This window comes from Lynx canadensis, chromosome B3 (genome assembly GCF_007474595.2).
Source record: "Lynx canadensis isolate LIC74 chromosome B3, mLynCan4.pri.v2, whole genome shotgun sequence".
Classification (NCBI taxonomy): domain Eukaryota; kingdom Metazoa; phylum Chordata; class Mammalia; order Carnivora; family Felidae; genus Lynx; species Lynx canadensis.
This window is the reverse complement of record NC_044308.2, coordinates 51,210,104-51,219,088: the sequence shown is the minus strand read 5'-3', so window position 1 is coordinate 51,219,088 and position 8,985 is coordinate 51,210,104. Positions and strand designations below refer to the sequence as shown.

Below are 8,985 nucleotides of genomic sequence, written 5' to 3'. Positions count from 1 at the left end.
GTGTGTGTGTGTGTGTGTGTGTATGAATATATTCCTAGCTATTGAATTACAGGGTAAAAGAGCATGCACAGTGAAAATTTTAAAAATAGATTTACCAAAATGTTCCCATACCAAATGTAAAGATTTATTCTAACAGTGTATGAGAATGCCCATTTCCCCACCCATCATAAAAAAATGTGTGCATATTGAGTAAATAAACTTTTGTTATTCTGGTAAAAATTCAAAGACAGGCATTTTGCTTTTCTTTTGACTTTTAATCTTGAAAACCTTCTTCATTAAGGACTTGTAGCTCCCAGTAGAAGCTCTCTGGACACCCCTGAACTGAGGATTAGCCTTCTCGCCTAATCTTATCCCCAAAAATAATCCTTTGAAAGAAATGGTGATGATTGGTGGGGTGGTGGTGGCTAGGTTCTGGAAGGGTAAGTGGTTTTAGATCAGATAAAGCTCATGATATTTTGTTATTCCATAACAAGTGGAGGTGATTCATATTATTAGGTTCAAGTTGGCAAACTACAGGTCTATGGGAAGCAGTGTGGCTCCAGTATAAACAATGGAACATGCAGAAAGAGCCCAGGGTAGACTGATATAAGGTGGAGTCTACTATCATCTTTACATGCACTATATCACTAGGTAGAGTCAAGTACATCTCAATTCACTAGGTTCTGTCTCAGGACAGGGCCTGATTAGTTTTGGAGGGCATCTACGGTAGGGAATAGATCATTTAAAGCTTCTTTACTGTGCCAGGTACCTTGTAAGCCTTCCATATATGTGTGACTAATTGAATTGAACTCATAGGAGCTGCATTAAATGGCTATGGTGTTTTGGGCCCAGTCAATACAAGCTGGTTGAGCATAGGGATCACTCTGAGGAAAGGAACTCACGTTAGGATCCAGAAAGGGTGTCCTCTCATTGTCACATTGGTTACACTCCTCTATATGCCATGGACTCTATAGATAATTTTTGGTTCTGATTGATGCCTCTTTATTTGTAGATAAATCATACTTTTGGGGTTCCTGGGTGGTTTAGTTGGATAAGGGTCTGCCTTTGGCTCAGGTCATGATCTTGTGGTTTGTGGGTTTGAGTACCACATCGGGCTGACAGCTTGGAGTCTGGACCCTGCTTTAGATTCTGTGTGCGTCACTCTCTCTCTCACTCTGCCTCTCCCCTGCTCACACTCTGTCTCTCTCAAAAATAAATACTTAAAAAAAATTTAAAAATTTTTCATATTTTCCAGGTTATACTTGCTTAGCAAATAGTAAAAAGTGGGGAAAAAAATCTCATCTGTATTATACCATAAAAAGATAGCCATTGTATTGATTGGCTTTAGTTAATTCTCTTCTGTGTCATGTATTTATTTATCACATATTTTATAATTGTTATGAATAATTTAAGATATACCAAAAGATACAAAAAATATTACAGCCAACACGCAGGTACTCACTATCCTGCTTAAGAAGTAAAACATTGACCCATGCTGTTGAAGCTCCTTTTGCCCGTTTTTCCTGTCATGTTTCTTTCCCTCTCCCTAAGAGATAGTTGTTACACTGCTATATATATTCTTATATTTATATGCATCTATCATTACATAATGTAAAATATTGATTTACATGTTTTTAAGATTCACATAATTATTTTTATGCGATTTGTATTTTTTAAAGTTTATTTATTTTGAGAGAGTGTGCCTGTGAGCGGGTGAGGGGAAGAGAGAGTGGGAGAGAGAGAATCCCAAGTGGGTTCTGCGCTGCCAACACAGAGCTCAACGTGGGGCTTGAGCTCATGAACTGTGAGATCAGGCCTGAGCCGAAATCAAGCCAGATGCTCAGCTCACTGAGCCATCTAGGTGTTCCCGCAATTTGTATTTGATGCTTAATATGATTGTGAGAGGCATGTTGATGTAGCTCTAGTTCCTCCATTTTCATTGCTGTATAGTATTCCTCCACATGACCTGACTACCATTTATTCATCCATTCTCTTATTAGTAGTTAGTAAGTTGTTTTCATGTTTTGCTATTACAAAAAGTAAAATTTTCAGTGGTTGTCTCTTTATGTACTTGTAGAAAGTTTCTTTTGGGTTAAGTTTCTCTTAACAAAATTGAGTCCCTTATTTTATGCATACATTTTAATATAATTGAGGTCATCCTATATACACATATTTTTCCACTTACTATTAAGACATAAGGATTCCTCCTTGTTGCATACTTTTCATAAATAATTTTTTAATGTTTATTTTTGAGAGACAGAGAGAGAGAATGTGAACTGGGCAGGTGCAGAGAGAGGGAGGGGCAGAGGATCTGAAGCTGTGCTGATGGCTGAGAGTCTGGTGTGGGGCTCAAACTCATGAATGGTGAGATCATGATCTGAGCTGAAGTTGGATGCTTAACTGACTGAGCCACCCAGGCTTTATGAAAAGCCACCCTTTTCATAAATATTTTTTAATGGTCATATAACATTCCAACATGTGAGTAGAATAAAACATTCTGGTATTATTAGAAATCCAGGTTGTATCCAGATTTTCACTATTATAGATGATGCTCTGAATGAATTGACTAGAAAGCTTTTTAGGTATTTTGGATGATTTCCTTAGGTTGGCTTCCTAAATAGTGAATTATTGGGCCAAATGGGATGTATGATTCTACAGCTTTTGCTACTACCTTGCCAAATTGCTCTTCAAAAGGCTCATAGTAACATTCTTGCCAACTAGCAGTGTACAATCTGAACCTGGAACTTGAAGGGCATTGTTGATGTCTTTTCCTGATTTAGGGGAGAGTGGTTCCAAATACTTCCTACAAGCAATTCAGAGTGTCCTGGACCAGAGGACACAGAAAGAGATGGGCACTAAATAAAAGAGCAAGAGGCTAAAATATTACAAGGTTTCTTGTCTAAAGGAGAGGACTACTTCTCATACTGTTCCAGAGAGAACTGACTACAGGAAGGTGGGGCAAGGCATCTAAAGATGCCTTGCATGTTTGCTCAGAAAGTCCCTTTTTCCTCAGTGTCTTTCTTCTAGTATAGCTCATCTCTAACTTCCTTTTTGTCTCCTTTTCTCTTTTGATTTTCAGGTAAATGATAATATCTGCAGATAAAAACATGGGAATCAAATCTTTTAAAGAAACTGAATCTTTTTTCTTAGAAGATATTATCTGTCATTTTGTTTATAATACTCAATTACAGTCAACAAATATTAGGCATCTGCCATATCCCACACTAGGATACAATGGTGAACAAAATATATTATGATAGTTTATTATTGTTAGCATGAATCCTATGATAGTATATTGAGTATATACCCTTTACGATAACCATACTGGTTGTAGAGAGTAATGGCAGTCATGTCTATCATTAGCAATACTAATAAAGATTACTACACTGACTAGCAGTGTCTGCAAATTTGTTGTGTTGACAGGTGTTTTTCTGGGCACTGCTGGAAATGAGATGTATAGGCAGATATTTTTCCTGGAGTTTCCAGATCTTTCATTGCTGAGCAGGCATGCCAGATTGGTTGCTTATTAAAACTGGCATGGTGCCCTGTGGGGCTAATGTGTTAATGACAAGTAGTGCTTCTCTTGAGCATTGGCCCTGCCCCTCATTAGTGTCCCCCAGGATCTGCCGCTGCCACCTTGGGTCTCCATTCTGCCCCCAACATTCCGCTGAAAGCCTCCAGGAGTGGGGTTTCAGTGCTGCTCATACATCATAGGTGTCTTTAAAAAGGGATCTTAAAGATGGCAGGATAATTTAACGGCCAAATGTAATATTTGTAGCTCCAAAGGCTAAGATAATGATGAAAGCAATGAAACCTTAGGGTCTGGAGCAGGGTCTTTCTACCGAAGAGGGTGAAGAAGGTTGTGGAAGAATTTGTTTTATTTATTTATTTTTATTGTTTTGAACTTCCTTTGAATGTTCATGTATTTGCTAACAGGTCATGAGGGAAGGAAAGATATAAAAGTAGCTAAGAGGGAACTATGGTATTTTGAATCGGTATGGTGGTGTGGGTGGTTTCATTGTATGAAAGTAGAAGAAGGATGGTGGAAACTAGAAGAGGGGTGACCTACTCAATAGACCTGTGCAAACCTGACCACACAGGCCAGTTGGGGAGCCTCTTAGCTACAAATACCATGTTCCAGTTGTTCATGGAGAAGGCTTTCTCAGGCTATATTATACTTTGAACTGTAAGGGCAATTTTTATGCCCTCTATGCACACATTCCCAACAAGGGTTTATTGTTACACAATTGTTAAGAGTTAATGATATATTTTTTTTTTAAATTTTTTTTTTCAACGTTTATTTATTTTTGGGACAGAGAGAGACAGAGCATGAACGGGGGAGGGGCAGAGAGAGAGGGAGACACAGAATCGGAAACAGGCTCCAGGCTCCGAGCCGTCAGCCCAGAGCCTGACGCGGGGCTCGAACTCATGGACCGCGAGATCGTGACCTGGCTGAAGTCGGACGCTTAACCGACTGCGCCACCCAGGCGCCCCGAGTTAATGATATATTTATTGCAATGTTTCAGCTTTTGGCATTTGTCAACACTTTTCAATAATAATACTGGGTAAAAAAATGATTGCTGAGAGCTTACATTGTTAGTGAACTGATTTTCTAAGCTCATAGAATTTAAACACTCTTGGAAAAAAATTTCTCAATATAAAAAATTGTATCTGATCTGTTAATTTTATAAGCGTATTCATTATTACTATTATTAAAACTAATGAATTCAACTTGGCATTGGATCACCATATAATTAGAGGAATAAAATCACTCTGAATGCTGAACTCATTGGGAATGGATAATTTGACTACTCTAGCCAGTTCTATTATTAATTTCAGGGTTGTTCAGTTCAGCTTCAATTAAAATCAAACATTTATTAGTTTCAATTGAATTGTTATCTTTGAATTAAGTAATGTGGGTAATATATGCACAAGGTAATATATGCAATGATAATAAAATTCAAACAGTATAAAATGGTATACAGAGAGAGTAAGTCTCTGTCCCATCACTGACCCTGTGTATCTGCCCTCTCCTCAATGGCAATCACTTTATCAGTTATGTGAGTGTGTGTATCCATTGAAAGATGTATCAGAGACCAATCTATCTGTTTTTCTATATTATCTCTATCCATATGTGATTTTATTTTACATAGATAGCAATATGGTATAAACATTTTTCTCCTTTTGCTTTTTAATTAATATTATACCTTGTTCATAGTTTCATATCATTTTTTTTTGTCCATTGAGGAATATTATTTGCACATCTAGTACATTCCTAGGAGAAGAATCCTAGGATTTTCTCTCCTGAGTATTTTCATCTTGCTTCTTCATGGTCCAGAATGCCAGCTGAGGTAAGTACAATGAAACCAAATTGGTGAGATGGGAGATTATTCTGTCATTTTTCTACATCTCTAAGCTGTACATCAAATCTGGGGCTGATCACTCCATACTTGTTTAATCTGCCCATGAGGTTCCCAACAATATTCCCAGTTCTATGATCATCAACAATTTCAAATTCGCCAATGTAACCATGGTTCATCGTTACAATTAGAAACTGGATGACTTTGGAGCATGGCCTGATAAGAACCTGGCATTTGCCTCTCTTTTCAGCATTGTTAATGCTCTTGAGAGCATCCACCAGGACATTCATGTGCACCATTATGGTGGCACAGACAGATGGTGGAAACAGTTTTCCTATCTTTTTTGAAAAACTGTTGAGCATTTTACTGTAACCCAAAAATGTATGGAGTACCTACCATGTTCTAAGTATTGCCTGGGAAGGAAAGATGAATATGACATGTTTCTGTCTCCCAGGGCTTATGTTCTGGTGGAAAAGAAGATATATCTCTGGGTGATTATAAAAAAGATAGGCTGTAGATGTGCTGTAAGAATGGTGGAAGAAGAGTTAAAAGAATGAACCTATAAGAAAAAGATTAATTCTATTTGGAAGACATGAGAAGTTCTCCCAGAAGTAGAAGATTTGAAAAAGATACTGAATAATTGGTAGATCTCTGATGGGTGCAGATGTGGGTTAAGGGTTTCCAAGCAGGAAGGGGGAGAAAGGGATGCATGCTAAATCTGTTCAGGGCACAGTAACTATGTGATGTGGTTTGGATATCAATTTGGTGGTGGTAGTGGGCGTGTTTGTGGGAGAATGGGAGTGAGAGATAGAGTTGGTTTGTTGCTTTGAATGTCAGAGTGAAGAGCAAAGCTGTGTGTGTATGTGTGTATGAGAAGTGGGTGGGGATGAAGGAGGGAAGGCTTTTGTGTAGGCCAGATGTAGGGAGAGCCTGAATCTGAGCACGTTTTGTGGGAGGAGAAAGGAAGAGATGAATTCCTGAGATATCACAGAGCTAATTTTTCTTATGAATAAAGGTTGGCAGCTTTGTAACATCATTAGCCATTCTAAATCTATTTCCTGATGAACTTGGAGTTTTGAATTCCTAATGAGGACAATCTGACTGACAGCCCATTTAGGATAATACACCTTAATAGAAAAGTCAAACACACTTACTTTAACAGAGACATGCAACACCATTAATTTGCAGAATAAAAATAACTGTAGGTTGGCATCCCTTACTATGTAGTTATCATGGACATGGCTGATTGGAAAAAGCACTGAAGAATTGTGTGTGTTTGTGATTCTGAATTGAAACAAGGAACACACATCTATGTTCAATTGTGCCACTACTTGCAAAGGTGATTTCTACAAGTGAGAGTGCTAGAAAACCTTTAAAGGGTAAAAAATGAAGGAAATAAAATGCTCCAGATAACCTTAAGAGCGAAGTATAAATGACACTTTGCAAGCCAACTTCATTAGCCTGTCTTCAGCATGAGTGCTGTGGTGACAAATCGACATTACTTGTTTTTTTTTCATTATTTGGAATCTCTCACAATTCCAAGTGGTTCTTGGAAATGGGAAGCTAGACAATTAGCACATGAATTTGTGAAATTCAAATTGACTAGATTCTCAAAACAGCTACTTAAAAAAAATATAGTTTGTTTTTTTTTTAAAGTACTTCTGTCTTTACCCTACAGGGACACATACATGTAGCACAGTAAGTGAAATTAATATCCTTTTTTAATGTGCCCCTAATAGTTTTTTTCCCTGAGCAAGTGGCTATTTGCAAGACCTGTCAAATATTTCAAATTACTGGCTGGAGTGATGCTCAGGTGAATGGTCCACTGACTTTGTTTCGCACAAGCCACTTTAAAAGTTCAAGGCAGGTGGTAAGTTACACCAAAGATTCCATGAGTCCTCACCATACTCAGGGCTGGGGATTAGAGGTTCCGTAACTTGGGAATTGTAACTATGTTGAGTGGGGACAAGTGGCTGGAACTAGGCAAACTTCATGTTCCTTGGACATCAGTATGGCCAGGAATGGTAAGGGGAAGGCATTGAGGTGCACAAGTTATTGGCAAGATGAATCATTGCCCAGCTTCCAAAAACAATGCAGAAAGTCCCATTTGCAGTTTCTTTTATCCCTGACCTTCCTCTGAATACCTCCAGAGTCAGATATGTGCAATTGTTAGAAGGCTTCTGAAATATTATGTTGATTTCTGCTTCCTTATGATCCATTTGTCCTAGCACTACCCAGAAACCAGAACTTTAGGATGCATAAGAAACAGCTAGGGATGCTTTTCCCTTTTCTCTTTTCTTAAATATATTTATTATGGAAAACTTTAAACATGATACAACAGTAGAGAAAACTATAAAAAAGCTATGTCTTCCTTATCCACTCTCAATAGTTGTCAATATATCAATGTATTTATCCTCTCTCCTGCTTTTTTTTTTTTTTTTTTTTTTTTTTTTTTTTTTTTTTTTGAGAGAGAGTGTGCAAGTGGAGGAGAGGGGCAGAGGGATAGATAGAGAATCTTCAGCAGGCTCCAGGCTCAGTGTGGAGCCCAATATGGACTCCATCCCATAACCCTGGGATCGTGACTTGAACTGAAATCAAGAGTAAGACTTTCAACGGACTAAGCCACCCAGGTGCCCCCTCTCCTGCTTTTTTAATGGAGTAGTTTAAGGAAAATCTCATACAATTTGATCAGCATATACATTAATATGCATCTTGGCCAGATGAAAACTTTATTTCTATACATTCATAACAGCATTATTACACATAACAAAATTAACAATAATTCTCTAATTTAGGTAGTACCTAATCCATATTCATGTTGTCCCGGTTGTCTCCAAAATGTCTTCTAAAGGTGGTTTCTACACATTATACATTGCACTGAATTTTATATTTCTTTTTTTTTTTTTTAATTTTTTTTTCAACGTTTATTTATTTTTGGGACAGAGAGAGACAGAGCATGAACGGGGGAGGGGCAGAGAGAGAGGGAGACACAGAATCGGAAACAGGCTCCAGGCTCTGAGCCATCAGCCCAGAGCCTGACGCGGGGCTGGAACTCACGGACTGCGAGATCATGACCTGGCTGAAGTCGGACGCTTAACCGACTGCGCCACCCAGGCGCCCCCTGAATTTTATATTTCTTAATATAAATATATATTTCTATCTGTGACAGTCCCCCCCATCCATTAAAAAAGTATTATTTGCTGGAGGAACTAAATCATTCATTTTATAGAATGTGCTACATTAAAGATTTGGCTGATTGTATCATTATAGTAAATTTTAAATAGTTTATTTACCCTGTTTCCTATTAACTGACAGTTACTTATATAGGAGACTTATTTAGATTTAGTTCCATTTTGGGGGCAAAAGTACATAACAGATGGTGCTGTGTGCTTCCTATTGAGTCACAGCAGAAGGAGTCCCACATTTAGTGGTGTTGAGATTGATCCATGGATTCAGGTGTTATACCCCTGAATGCACTGATGCATTGGTCTGGCCCAGACCTCTGAATCAGAATCTCTGAGAGAATAGCCCAGGTGATTCTGAGACAGGTGACCCATGGACCACTAATATCTGAAAAACATTGTTCTAGCGAGGCATTCTGAGGTGGGAGAAGTTTTGGGAAATACAGTCTGTGATGATTAATTTT

At 38.2% G+C, this 8,985-nt stretch overlaps 1 pseudogene; it reads right to left on the bottom strand.

Annotated features, from left to right (window-relative positions):
- Positions 1 to 5,254: 5,254 nt before the first annotated feature.
- LOC115516989 lies at positions 5,255 to 5,650 on the bottom strand (annotated as a pseudogene).
- Between the last annotated feature and the right edge of the window lie 3,335 nt (positions 5,651 to 8,985).